Raw genomic sequence first — 14637 nt, 5'->3', positions numbered from 1 at the left:
ACTCTTGCCTGGAGCCTTCCCCGTTGATCCCTGCTGCAGAAGCCCTTCCAGCGTCCAGTCTTCATGACAAGGAATTCAGTGACAGGGTTTTTAGCTGCAGATCCTGAAGTCTCCCCCGTTGCAACCTCTTCTGCTCTGCTGAGTAAACCATGTGAAGATCCTCTTGCTTAGAGCCTTCCCAGTGATCCCTGCTGCAAAAGTCCTGCCAGTGACCTGTATTCTTTTGTTTTTCCTCATCTCTATTTAAATTTTCACAAAAAGCCAAATATTTAAACATGAGGTTACAAAATTATTTCAGTTTTCAAAATAATCAGGATGCATTTGACCTAAATCACCACATATCGCAAGCAATGCAATTAAGATTAATAAAGTTACTCACCGTAGTGACTACCTTACTCCTAGTCCATAGTCCTCTTTCCTCCATACTTATGGGACATTCCTCCGTCCACTGGGACGGGACCGGAGCACTTTGTAAAAAGCATCAAATTTTTCAAAAATGTGTCCTTCCTCTCTTTTTATGCGGGGTATCGCACGCGGCCGTAACCCGTCCCAGCGCATCGACCATCAGTCCATTTCTATCACCATGTGTGAGACCATTAAGCAATAACAGAGGAACCTTGTTAGAGGGGATGAGCATATGGAGGAAAGGGGCCTATGGACTAGGAGTAAGGTAGTCATTACGGTAACTATTATACTCCTACGTTCTGTCCCCTTTCCTCCATACTAAGGGGAGATTCCCAAGCACTCCTCACAGAAATTACGGGGGGATGGAAAACTCCTTATTGAAACAGGTTTTTTAGCACAGCTTGACCGAGCTGAGCATCAGCTCTGGAGCTCAGGTCTAGACCGTAATGCCTACAAAAAGCCAATGGTGAGGTCCACGTAGCCGCTTTCACAATGGTCTCCCAAGGAACATACTTTTGGAAGGCAACAGCAGCCGCTTTGGCCCGTAGAAGATGAACAAGTTACTCCTTCCCTGGTAACGTTCTTTCGATGGGATGTTCCTCCGACGTATTCCTTATCTATGATATTTGTATCGTCAGCTTGCTGGCCTCGGAAAAAAAATGTTTTCCCAGTAGAGGGCGCTGTGCGTCGACGTCCGTCGAGTAGGTGTTCGACAGCCACCGTATCGACGCCGACATGACTATAAATGGCCACGCGCAGCGCCCGTTGCTCAGTTCCGTTTTGTAGAGTAAGGTAGTTATTGCATGAATGGTTGCTACCCTTGAAGGAGCGTAAGCTGTAACCATAAGGGAAATGTTACTGCTGGGATGGATGGGAGGGGCGATAAGGAATACGTCGGAGGAACATCCCATCGAAAGAACGTTACCAGGTAAGGAGTAACTTGTTCTTGGAAGGGATTGTGTCCTCCGACGTATTCCTTATCTATGATAGACTCCCATAGCAGTGGTATGCAACTGGAGGCGGGAGTAAGAGATGCCATATTACTCTTTAAGAATGAACAGAGTGTAACACAGCTTTGTCAAATCTAGTCTCTTGACTAGAGGAGGAATCCAGGCTATAAAATTTGGTAAAGGTATGTGCGGACGACCATGTGGTAGCCGCACATATGTCTCGAATTGGTACCCCTCTTTGAAGAGCTGAGGAGGCTGCGATACCCCTGGTCGAATGAGCCCTTAGATTTTGAGGGGGCTCTTTCCCTGCCAGTTTGTAGCATTCCAGAATGGCTAAAATAATCCATCTGGAGATGGTTTGTTTGGTTATTGGTAATCCCAACTTATGTCCTGCGTAACCTACAAAGAGTTGGTCTGCTTGTCTAATTTTAGCAAGTCTACTGATATAAAAACTCAAGGCTCGCTTAGGGTCCAGCCTGTGTAGTCTCTCTTCCTCTTTCCCCGGATGGGGAGGAGGAGGATAGAATGAAGGTAAAGTAATATTCTGAGTAATGTGAAATTCAGAAACTACCTTTGGGAGGAAGTTAGGCTTCACCTGTAGAACGACTTTGTCCTTGTGAAAAATTGTATGAGGAGGTTTACAAGATAGGGCTTGTATCTCGCTAACCCTTCTAGCAGATGTTAATGCTACCAATAAAACAGTTTTGAGGGTGAGAAACTTCAATGAACAAGAGTGGAGTGGTTCAAATGGAGCACCCTTTAGGAAGTTTAAAACTAGTTTTAAGTCCCATAAGGGAACTTGGAATGGTCTTGGAGGGTAAGCATTAGTTAGACCTTTCAGGTATTGTATTACCAATGGAATTTTGAAATATGAAGGCTCTTCTGCAGTGCGCTTAAAGATCGATAGCGCTGCGAGATAGCCCTTAATAGTGCCAACTTGAAAGCCTGAATTTGCCAAATAAAGTAAGAAGGATAACACCGCAGGTGTACCACATGAAAAGGGTTCGATATTCTTTTCTCTGCACCAGCTGCAAAATTTATTCCAACGGCAGCGGTATAGAGTTTTAGTTGCTGGCCTTCTGGCCGAAAGCAACACCTCCATGACGTCATCTGGACGGTCCCAATCCTTGTACCTCAACCTTTCAGATACCAAGCGTGAAGGTTGAGGGTCTTGATGGCTGGATGGAGAACCTGACCTCCCTTCTGCGAGAGAAGATCCTCTCTGTACGGTAGACGAATTGGAGGGTGGATGGACATGTCCAGAAGGTCCGGGTACCACATTCTCCTGGCCCAATCCGGGGCAATTAGGATCATGGTCTTCCGAAACCTTCTCAACCTCCTGATCATTTGAGGAATGACAGGGACCGGAGGAAACGCGTACAGAAGTGGGAACTCCCAGTCCACTACGAACGCGTCTCCTAGAGCTCCTCTCGGGGGAAATTCCCTTGAGCAAAATCTGTCGCACTTCCTGTTGATACTGGTGGCGAACAGATCCACTTGAGGGGTTCCCCAAAGGGCGAAGATCTCTTGAAGGACTTCCTGAGCGATCTCCCACTCGTGGGAGACTGTTCTGCCTGCTCAGAGCGTCCGCTGTCAAGTTCTTCTCTCCGGCTAGGTGAATTGCCGATAGAAAGATTCCTTCCTGAATTGCCCAAAACCAGAGCTGCATCGCCTCTCTGCACAGTGGCAGTGAGCCTCTACGCCTCCTCTTTTGTTGAGGTAGTGCATGGCCACTGTATTGTCCGTCATTATCAGGACGTTTCTCCCCCGTACAGACGGCAGAAAAGCCTTCAGTGCCAGTCTGATGGCTCTCCGCTCCACCAGGTTGATGCGTAGTCTGGACTCCGATGGAGACCAACGACCACTGATGGTCAAGTCGTTGGCATGGGCTCCCCACCCCGTGAGTGAGGCGTCTGTGACTACTGTTATCTCCGGCCATGGTTGCCAAAACAGTTCTCCTTTCAAGATGTTCTCTGGATAGGCCCACCATTGAAGGTCGTGGGCTACCTTGTCCGGAATCCGGAGGAGATCTGTCATCCTCCCTGAGAATTGTGACCACGGAGTCCTCAGCGCCCACTGAAGGGATCTCATTCTCAGGCGAGCCTCTGGCACAAGGGAAATGCAGGATGCCATGAGGCCTAGCAACCTCAAAAAGTCGTAGGCTGGGAGACATTGGGCATTTTGAAACCTGGTGACCATCTGCAGAATATCTTGAGCCCTCACCTCTGGTGGCGAGGCTTTTCCCAGGGACGTGTCCAGGACTGCACCAATGAACTGGAGTCTCTGTGATGGTATCATCTGTGACTTCTTTAAATTGAGGGAGAAGCCCAGCTTGTGAAGGAAGTGGCAGACATAATCTAGTTGGATCCAAGCTTGTTCCGAAGAAACTGCTCTGATCAACCAATCGTCCAGGTAGGGGTAGACGTGAATCCCTTCACTCCTTAGACTTGCAGCCACAACCGACATTAGCTTGGTGAAGACCCTCGGGCGGAGGTCAGCCCAAATGGCAGAACTCGAAATTGATAATGAGAGTTGCCAATTGCGAACCTCAGGTACTTCCTGTGCTTGGGATGGATTGGCACATGGAAATAAGCATCCTGAAGGTCCAGAGATACCAACCAGTCCTGAAGCTGGAGGGCCTGAAGGATCTGAGAGAGAGTTACCATCTTGAACTTGTCCTTCCTGAGGAACTTGTTCAATTCTCGTAAGTCCAGGATAGGTCTTAGTCCTCTGTCTTTCTTTGGTATGAGAAAGTAGGGGGAGTACCAGCCCTTGTTCCTGTCCGCTACAGGTACCGGTACCTGTTCTATGGCACCTTTCTCTAGCAGGTCTACAATTTCCTGCAAGAGGAGCAGATCCGGCACTTTCAGAGAGTTGTTCCCCGGTGGATGGCTCTGAGGGATGCGTAGAAAAGGCAGGCAGTAACCTTGGGCAACTGTCTCCAATGCCCAAGCATCTGACATAATAGCCTGCCATTCCGTCAGATGGTGAGTTAACCTGCCCCCTACAGGTGTCTTGTGATGGGAGACCTCAGAGTGGTTTGGAAGCGGCTGATGCAGTTGCCGAAGGTAAAGCGGCTCCTGCTGATGCGGCTTTCTTTCCTCTACCCAGTCCACCACGGGTAAATTTTCCTTGGCCTCTTTGAGCCGGCCGTCGTCTGCCTCTTCCATATGAGGAATAATAGTGAAAGGACCTTCCTCTCCAAGAGGATCCTGAGGGACGAAAATTAGTTTGGCGGATTGCAGTTCCTAGTGACTTGGCTGCTGCTTTAGATGTTTGCAGTTTTTCCAAACTGTCATCCGCCTTTTTACCAAACAGGGAAGAGCCGTCAAAGGGCATATTTAAAAGTCTGGCCTGTACGCCAAAAGCAAAGCCGGACTTTCTCAACCACACATGCCTGCGAATTGTGGTACTTGCCGCCATGGCCCTGCTGATACTGTCAGCAGAATCAATGCCAGTTTGAAGGGACTCACACATTGCATCTTTACCATCTCTGATGATATTTAAAAATGCGTCCCTTTCTTCTCCTTCCTGGAGGCAGTCAGCCGCTGATGAAGCACACTCCCAAAGAGTGTGGCTGAACATAGCGAGCGTACAAGTCGCATTAATAGATTTTAAAGCCATGCTACAGGCCGAGAAGACTTTCTTAGCCATGGCATCATATTTTCTATCATCCCTATCCTGTGGAGCAGTGGGGTATGCAGATGTACTGCCTGATGAAGTTGCAGCCTGGACCACCAGACTCTCTGGAGTAGGGTGTTTAGATAGGTATTCAGGGTCAGAAGCAGATACCCTATATTTCGCTGACAACTTCTTGTTAACCGCAGGGATAACTTCAGGAGTTTCCCAGTTAGTTAAAATCTTTCTCTGTAAGGCAGAGTGAAATGGAACCACAGGATCCTCCTGTGGACCTTTATCCAAAATGTCAGCGAGGTCATCCTGCTGAAAAACAGGTGAAGGTGCAGACCAACCCATTAATTCTATGATTCTTGACATTAGGGTTCTATAAGGGGTTTCAGCATGTTCCCCTGGGTCTAATTTGACAAATTCCACTTCAGGGGAAGTGTCTAAACCACTTGCTTCCTTTGATACATCCTGAAGGTCTTTCAACCTTCTTTCCTCAGGGTCAAAAGTCTCTGGTTCAGGTGATGTGGTCCTCTGCAGGTCAAAAGGCCTTTCTTGATCTGAGTCTTCCCTTTCCTCATAAATTGAGGTTAAAGGGGGGGGTGTTCTGAGTGAAAAGGGGCAAAACTAATTTCTAAAGCAGAAGGAGCCATCATCACTGGCCTTGAAAAGGTCGATGTCGTCGACACCGATGTAAAAATCCTCGAAGGCGCCGTCAAAGGCGTCGAGAAAACTGGAAGAGTCCCCGTAGAACTCGAAAGGATTGGAACCCTGCTCGAGGATGTCGACGACGCTCTCGGCGTCGTGTCGGAGGCTCTTGGCCTAACCGTTGGCTGTGGAGTAGCCGTCATTTTTTCTTTTATCGGCGTCGACGCCGGTGTCGACTCAATCGACGGAGTCGAAGAACCCTTCGATAACGGCGCCGATGGCGCCGATCTATGCTTCGAAGGGGCTTTCGACAATGGCGTCAAAGATGCTTTACTTCCCGATGGCTCATGGCGCTTTCGGGTCGACTCTTTCGCCGGGTGCTTCGACTCGCGGCGTTTAGATTTTTTGGGCTTTTCACCCGGGTATCACCTTCAGCTGACTTCGAGGGGGTCGAGGCCGCTTTCTCGAAGACGCTTAGCATCTTTTTTCTGAATTCCTCCCACTCAGCCTGAGAGCTGTGTTTTGTGGGGCAATGTACTCTTTCAGGGGAACTAGAAGACGACAAAGAAGGAGATCTTCTACGTCTCTTTTTCGAGTGTCTAGACCTCGACGAGTGGTGGGAGCCACTTCGAGACCTAGACCAAGAATGCTTTCGACGGTGAGGAGACGAATGTCTCGACTCTACCGCGGAAACTTTCGAGGAAGTTAAAACTGACTTACCTCTCTCGAGCTTCCCCTTACGCTCCTTCAAGGCTTTCACCGTCATGGATAGGCATTCCTCACACTCCGAACACTGGTGTTCGATTCCCAGACACCACAAACAGATCCTGTGAGGATCCGTCAACGACATTTTCTTCCCACAGTCTCGGCATTTTTTGAAACCGGACGGAGGAGTTGTCGCGTCGGAGGAGGAAGCCATCGAGTACGAGTTGGTTTTCTCGAGGAAATATGAATATATTTCGACTGACGAACTGAGCAACGGTATTCCGAGGCACACGAAGCGCGTAAAAACGGAACTGAGCAACGGACGCTGCGCGTGGCCATTTATAGGCATGATGACGTCTGCGTCGATACGGTGGCTGTCGAGGAACACCTACTCGACGGACGTCGACGCACAGCGGCCTCTACTGGGAATTCCCCCCCCCCCCCCCGAGGCCAGCAAGCTGGAGATGCAAATATCATAGATAAGGAATACGTCGGAGGACACAATGCCTTGGAAGAGCTTGAATCTCCTTTGGAGGTTGAAGGGCCCTGAACAGCGCAAGCCTCCGCAATACAGGCAGCAATCCATCTGGAGATGGTCACTTTCGAGGCCGGATTACCGAAAGTCACCAAAAGCTGAGAAGAGTTCCTAAACTCAGATGTTCTGTGCAGATAGAACATAAGAGCTCTAAGGTCCAGGCAATGCAACACCCCCTCAGCCTCTGAGGCTGGGTTTGGGAAGAAGACAGGCAAGGAGATTGGCTGATTCAGAAGAAAATCAGGAAGGAAGGAAAGGAAGGAAAGACAACATAATCTTTATGAAAAACCAGGAAGGGATGCTCTACTGACAAGGCCTGGAGCTCACTCACAGACCTTGCCGAAGTAACAGCAACCAAGAAGTACACTTTCCACGAAAGGTACTTAAGGTCTACCGTAGCCATGGAATCAAAGGGCTTATGGCACAAGGCCGTAAGGACCACATTCAGATCCCTCGTTGGAAGCGGTTTGCAAACAGGAGGGTAAAGGTGCATGAGGCCAGCAAAGTGTATTTTAATGACTGGACTTGACAGCGAAAAAGAGCACTGATCCGTGGACAGATAAGCGGCAATAGCCGACAGATAAGTCCTGCAGGACAAGACATGAATGCCAGATTCTGCCAGATGGGAGACAAAAGACAGAACTGCGTCGATCGTAGAATCCCTGGGGTCCAACTGCCTAGCTAAACACCAGTGGCAGAACCGTATCAATTTACTTATACTGAGATCTCGTCAAGGGCTTCCTGGCCGCCTGAATAATGCGGATGATATCTGCAGACAAATTGAGGCGCTCTAAGGATCTCAACTCAGGCACCATGCCGCCAAGTTGAACGATTGTGGGGAGGGGTGCCACAACTGCCGATCGTTCTAGAGAAGGAGGTTGGGAACCATCAGAAGCCTGATCGGTGCACACACCGATCGATGCTGAAGCTCTGAAAACCAAAACCGGCCGGCCACCACGGTGCTATGAACAGAAGAGAGCAATTCACTGAGCCCCTCAGCTTGCAAAGCGCCCAATGAATCAGAGGCAGAGGCGGAAACGCATAGGCCCTCATGTTGTTCCAGGAAATCCCGTTTCTGGAGGCATACAGGGGAAGCTTCCTGTTTGTCGACGTCGCAAAGAGGTCCACTTCTGGAGTGCCCCAACAATGGAAAATCTGTAAGAGGACCTCTGTCTTCAGTCCCCACTCGTAACTGACCATTGTTCGTCGGCTAAGGACATCTGCAGTAACATTCAGCTGGCCCGGGATGTGTACTGCCACCAGACAGATACCATGCTGAACAGCCCATTCCCAAATCTGAATGGCAAGATCCACAAGAGGAGGGGATTTGCTTGTTGATATAAAACATGCACACCACATTGTCCGTGCGGACACGGACCACTTTGTTGACAATGACAGGCTTGAATGCTTTCAGCACCAGGAATATCGCCAGGAGCTCCAAGTGATTTATATGAAGCTGTCTGTCCTGCGGCGACCAGAGATCGGAAACCTGAAGATCCAACGTTGCACCCCAACCCAGAAGGGAGCAATCCGTCGTGACCATCAATAGCGGGCATGGGTCTTGAAAAGCCGCGCCCACTGACAGATTGCTGAGAGAAGACCGCCACAGGAGGATTATCCTCATTAAGGATGGCACCAGGATAATTTTGGAGTCTGGATCCACTGCTTGGCGCCAAAAGATCAGAAGAGCCATCTGTGTCGTCCTCATCTTGAGATGAGGAAGAACCACCACACACGAGGCCATGAGGCCAAGAAGCCTCTGGAACCACCAGGACAACATGTTCTCTGACCGCATAAACACCTGACACATGGCCAACAGATCCGCCATTTTGTCCCCGATCAGGTATACTCTGAAGTCAATCGTGTTCCAACGAAAACCCAGGAAAATCAAATCCTGAGAGGCCGTCATGGAGGATTTCCGGCAGTTCACCGACAGCCCAAGGTGGAACAGGAGCTGGAGGAGAGACTGAAGGTTGTTAGAGGCTGACGGAGGACACGGACTGCGCAGCAGCCAATCGTCCAAATACGGATACACATGGACACCCTGTAGCCGTAGATAAGCTGCGATGACCAACATCTTCGTAAATACACGCAGTGCCGAGCTGAGGCCAAACGGGAGCACACGAAACTGGAAATGCTCCTCCCCCATGGAAAACCGTAGATATTTCTGATGCAGACTCCAAATAAGGATATGCATATAAGCATCCTGAAGGTCCACCATGCTGAGCCAGTCGCCCTTCTGCAAAGAGGACTTTATCTGAATGGGTGTGTTCATCTAAAATTTCTCTTGGGCAAGAGATTGAACTGGGAAAGGTCTAGGATGGAGCGCAGGCCAGCCTGGTTGGGTTTGGGCACCATAAACAGCCGTGAGTAGAAGCCCTCCCATAGCTCCCCTAGGGGAACGGGTTCCACCGCCCTGAGATCCAGAAGCTTCTGGATCTCAGCTCTGAGGGAGGGCAACCCTGACTGCTGGAAGGGAGGATTGAAGGGTGGGTTAGGGGGAAGGAGCAAGCGGAAGCCCGCCCGAGCAACTAACAAGAACCACCGGTCCTCGGTGATGGTCTGCCACGCCTCCCAGTGCGACGCAATGCGCCCTCCCACCGGGGTCTCGTGCGAGCGCAGAAATCCCTCATTTAGCTGGTTTTTCGGTGGCTGGACCACCAGATCCTGAGGAGGAGGCCGAGGATCGAGAGAAAAACCGGCCTCGTTGCTGACGCCAACAGGAGATTCTTGTTAGAGTATCGACTCTACGCATCTTCCGATCCAGAAACCCCTCAAACCAGAGGAAGGCCGAGGCTGCGAAGACGTCCTCTGCGCCCTGAAAGGTGGTTTCATCAAAACGGACTGGGACTTGGCATCTGAGTGCTGTCCTTAATCTTAGTAAGTTCAACTTCTGTCGATGAATGAAAAAGCTCTTTCCCGTCAAAAGGCAGGTCCAGAACTTTATCCTGCACCTCTTTGGAAAACATTGTGGCATGAAGCCAAGCCTGACGAGAGGTGTCCAATCCAAGCATGAGGCCCCGGGCCGAGGTGTTGACATTATGCGCCTCAGCCTCAAGCATGTCCTGCGCCAGGACCCTTGCATCTGACAAACCCGCTTTAAAATCGTCTAGTCTATCCGCGGGGATGAATTCCTCAAACTCCGACAGACCTTTGTACATTTTCATATTCGCCCCCTCCAACACAAGCTCCGCGGTTTGCTTGGCGCAACTGCAGGGCTGAATTTGTCACACTCACCTGTGTCTCTGTGATGGTATCGACCTCCAGGTCCTGAGTGCTAACTCCTCCCCAATTCGGTCTGGAAAGTCTGTCTTTCAAATAAAGAGATATACACTAAGATCTGGGCTAGCTAGACCTCTGAACAAACTCCCTCCCTCTCCCCCTTGTGAAGTGATGTGGTTTACTTCCCTGTAGCTCACCTTTGCTTTTAGATGAACTCTCCATCCTGCACTCTGCAGGGGCGCTATTCTTCTGGGAGGGATACTTCACCCACTTGTTGGAGTTATAATGGCCAATGTGTGTTAATGCCAAGGTGCCACGCTGTTCCAACTTCACTGCGTGTGCTGAATAGCTCAAGTGCCAGTTACTTCACTAGCTGAGGTAACCCGATAGTCTCAGGTAAGTGCGCCTCACAATCAGCGCAGCGTAAGGATTTGAGTTTGCAAAGCTTGTAATACTGTTCTTTTCAGTCTTTCAGATGCTGCCAGAGTGCGAAAAACACCAGAAGGTACCTTAGGTAAGTATGCACAGCGTAGATGAGTTTTGCAAGCCCCGTTTAATGTTTCTGTCCCTTTGCAGGAGCTGGTGGGCGCTTGCGCTATGAGCCGGGATGAGTATTGGAAGTCCGGTGAGTATGCGCAGCGTTGCTGGGATTCGCAAGCACTGTGTAATGCCTGTCTTTTCTTTTGCAGGAGCTGGAGAAGACTTGCACCTCGAGCCGGAACGAAGATTGCTGCCCGGTGAGTACGCGCGGCGTTGCAAGATCTTGCTAGCTTTGACTAACTTGACTTTCTTGCACAGGGATCTGACGGAGCTGCTGGATCTTCCAAGGGACCGCCACAACAATGAATTCGGAGCTGGATGAACTCAGGAGCTGAGAGCATGTGGGCTGAACAGGAGTGCAGCGAGTGTGTTGCTATACAGCATACAGAAAGCAACACGAAGCGCGGGAGAAATTTGGGCGTGGCTTATATAGCCATCCACACCCAAACACTAGAGTGCACAATGAGTTCCCATACACTTCCTTTCTGGAAACATGATGTGTTAGTGTTACATGCCAGGCCTGCCAAGCTCTTACCCACCTTTCTTACCCACCTTGCCCCGGCTAAATACCTGCTATTCATGACAGAATTAGCAAAGATCTTCCTCCCCAAAGAGTCAAGAAGCTTGTCCTCTTTGGCCAGAACCTGGGCCACCGATGTAGAGGACGCTGAAGCCGGTCTGGATTGTAACGTGGCAGCAGCCACCACTGGAGGAAGGGGTCAAACAAAACGCTAAGGCTACCTCTTCCGAAGAATGAAGCCTATAACGAGCGTCAATCTTTTTGTTAACAATCAGTCCAGAGTGTGGTTTATCTCAGACCAGTCGGACCTCAGCCAAAACGTCCTTCTGGAAAAACAAGCCAGTACACTCCAGAGGAGACAAGGTGATCACCCAGAAAGCTGATGTCCCAGGTACTGGAACATCCAGAAGACATGTCCAGCACGCAGTCGTGGAAGGCTCTAAGAGCGGGGCTGGTCCTCGCTGTCCTGATCCCCCTGTGTGTCATCCAACACATCCAGGTCAAGCTCTGTCGCATCTGGCCCACTGAAGATTTGTCCACTGGAGACAAGGGAGGCAATGGAGGGAGAGCCGCAGGCCGGCAGACATGGAGCTGCCGGAAACCACTGGTGCCGCGGCTGGAACCGACAGCGCAGGAGCCACTGGAGGGCATATTTCCCTAAACAAACCTCGGAAATACTCCTTCATGGGGGTCGGAGTGCCCTTTGGAATTTTCCGAAAAAGGCGTCCTCCGCCGACGGTTTAGGCGTGGCAGGAGGGGGCCTCATGAGCGGAGTAGCTCCAGGGGCACATGGGAGAGTGCTGCCAAGAAGGTCCTTCTCCACTCAAATCAACGTAGATCAAGGGCACAGATGCCGCAGTGGAGCGAGGACGAAACACTGGACGAAAAGGATGCGCACAAGGAAAACGATGTTCACCTGAAAAACTGCTCCCAGCACCTAAAGCCGATGGCGTACGTGTAAGGGAGGAATCCAAAATGGCCGCCGTAGTCTTGGCGGGAACGGCCGCCATTTTGTCAGCACCTGAGGAGAACTGCGACACATGTGGGAGTGAGGCAGGGGTCTCCACAGGCGGGTCAGGGGTCTTCATTTTAGCCTTGACACAAGGAACCTCGGCATAGCCGGTACTGTCTGGCCTAGGATGTTTCTGAGACATGCTATCCGCCAAATTAGCCTCCAACGGAGAGACCTCAGCCACGCCGGTAACAGAGGAATTCTGGTCAGAGACCTCACTCTGTGCTCCCTCGACAGAACCAGGTTCACCGCCCGAGCGGGAACTATGAGGAGTACACCTCACCAACAAGACCTTTACAGGCCTCTCAGAACTGTCGGTCACCTTAGCCTCAAACAGAGAAACATCGGACTAGAGTCCGGTAACAGCCCACTCACGAGAGGCCTCAAACCTTAGTTCGGTACAGAAAGCCTCCACAGAGGCCTCAGGGCGTACCCCGGTGTCTGTATGGGAAGTTCCAGACAATGATACGTCGAAGTAAGCTCCAGTACCCACCGCCTCAGTAGAACTGGGACCACAAACTGCCCCCACGGGAGGGGCCTCAGATTGTAATCCGGTGTCAATAGACCCCTTATGGACTACTACACGACTGCTAAGCTGGAGCAGGAGAGGACGACACTGGAAGGAAAAAAAATCGCCCAAAGATCAAAGTCCGTCCAGTCCCGATCGTGCAGAGAAAAGGACCGATGGGCGATGCGCTGGGCGGAGATGAGGAGGGCAGGGTTACGGCCACGTGCGGTACCCCGCGTAAAAAGAGAGGATGGACACCTTTTTGAAAAATGTGATGCTTTTTATAAAGTGCTCTGGTCCCGTCCCACAGGACGGAGGAATGCCCCATAAGTATGGAGGAAAAGGTACAGGACGTAGGAGTACTATAAATTCAGCTATACACACTAAACCCAACTACTATAGGACAATAAGATATAACACACAAACCACACAAACAAAACAGGACAAAATCACCACACAAACCCACACCCCCATATACATACACCCCCCAACTAGACTAAGATAAATATTCAATCATTAGATGCTCCATTTTACACTTATCTGGAATTATGGGGGCCCTTCAATGATGTTTGGATAAGTCTCCTCCTGGTTCTGTTTTAACAGCATATATTTTTTAAAGTTTTAAAGCGTTTGCATGTCTGAAAACCAACCCTCCACAAGTGGTTTCATCCTTGTTTTGCACACTCTCAAAATGTGTTTGGTCACCACAAGCAGTGCTTGATCAATTCAGCATGAGGACTCACATGCAATATCACATCTACCCTTGGATGACAGAAGGACCACAGCTGACGGGGTCTTTGGGAATGTCACACTCCGTATCGTATCCAACCTATCAAGCACATCCTTCCAAAAGTCAACCACTCTAGGGCAACTCCACAACATATGCAGCAATGAGTCCCTCCACAGTCTACAGCCCCAGCACATATCTGTATCCAACATACCCAACTCATTCATTCGCACTGGACTCCAATAAAGGCGACCTAGAATCCTCTGGTTAGTAGAACGTAAATTTAAATTCATCTTGGCCCCAACAGCCACTTTCCAAAGCCTCTTCTATTCCTTCACTAATCTATTCCTACCTAGCTCATCAACCCAAGCTTGCCTGTTTTTCCCAGGAATTTGTCAAGGAGCCTTCCACCGGCATCATCTTAAGAAAGGTGGAGATCATACGGGGCGGCGTATTAAAAAAAAAAAAAAAACATCACTAATCTTGGCCTTTTCCATCATTGGAGCATCCTTTGCATTTCAGATAACCGATCCTCCAAAGCTATGTATTCTTCCTGCCAGACATATCCAATCTTCAGAATCCTTTATTGACCTAGCTGCGCAGGTTCAACATCTTATTTATCTGCAATCCCGGGTTATACCAAACTGATGCCTCATAATACATATATAAATGATGGCCACATCCCAGAATCCATGTCGTCAGTCTTAGTAATGGCAACAGTCTGCAATTTTGCTGACAGTTTGGGCATTTTCCCAAGTGAGTAAAAACCACTTAAGGCAGTAGTCTTTTCCTCTCTATCGATACCCACAATGGCTCCAATCCCCTATCCTCTGCGAAATATGCAGATTTTGTCAGCAAGAATTCTCTGCGATAATTGTCAAGGATTTTATAGCCAAAACGCCCTCCCGGACCCTACGCGTCATAATGTAACATGTGATCTTTGGCCTCTTCCCGTGCACCACAAGAATTCTTTAAAGATTCCATGAATACGTTTAAGCGCCTGCTTGGAAAATCTCAAAGGGAGTGACTGTATAACATACAATACTTTGGGTAAAAGCATAATTTTAATAGCGGTCACTCTTGCCCAGACATTCAAGGTCATACATTCCCATTTGTGGATATCCTTTTGAAGCACCTCCATCAACTTACTAACATTGTAGTCCACAATTTCCTTCAGGTCACAAATGATTTAGATCCCTAAATACTTTACACTCGTACTTGCCCACTGACAATTCCAATAA

At 49.5% G+C, this 14637-nt stretch overlaps 1 protein-coding gene across 2 annotated transcripts in view; it reads right to left on the bottom strand.

Moving 5' to 3' along the window:
- Positions 1–14637, bottom strand: part of SHARPIN (SHANK associated RH domain interactor) — a 1065128-nt gene that overhangs the window by 728709 nt on the left and 321782 nt on the right. The gene's annotated exons all lie outside the window — the stretch shown is intronic.

This window comes from Ambystoma mexicanum, chromosome 5q (assembly GCF_040938575.1).
Source record: "Ambystoma mexicanum isolate Mex_15411 chromosome 5q, UKY_AmexF1_1, whole genome shotgun sequence".
NCBI lineage: Eukaryota > Metazoa > Chordata > Amphibia > Caudata > Ambystomatidae > Ambystoma > Ambystoma mexicanum.
This window is presented reverse-complemented; position numbering and strand designations above follow the sequence as displayed.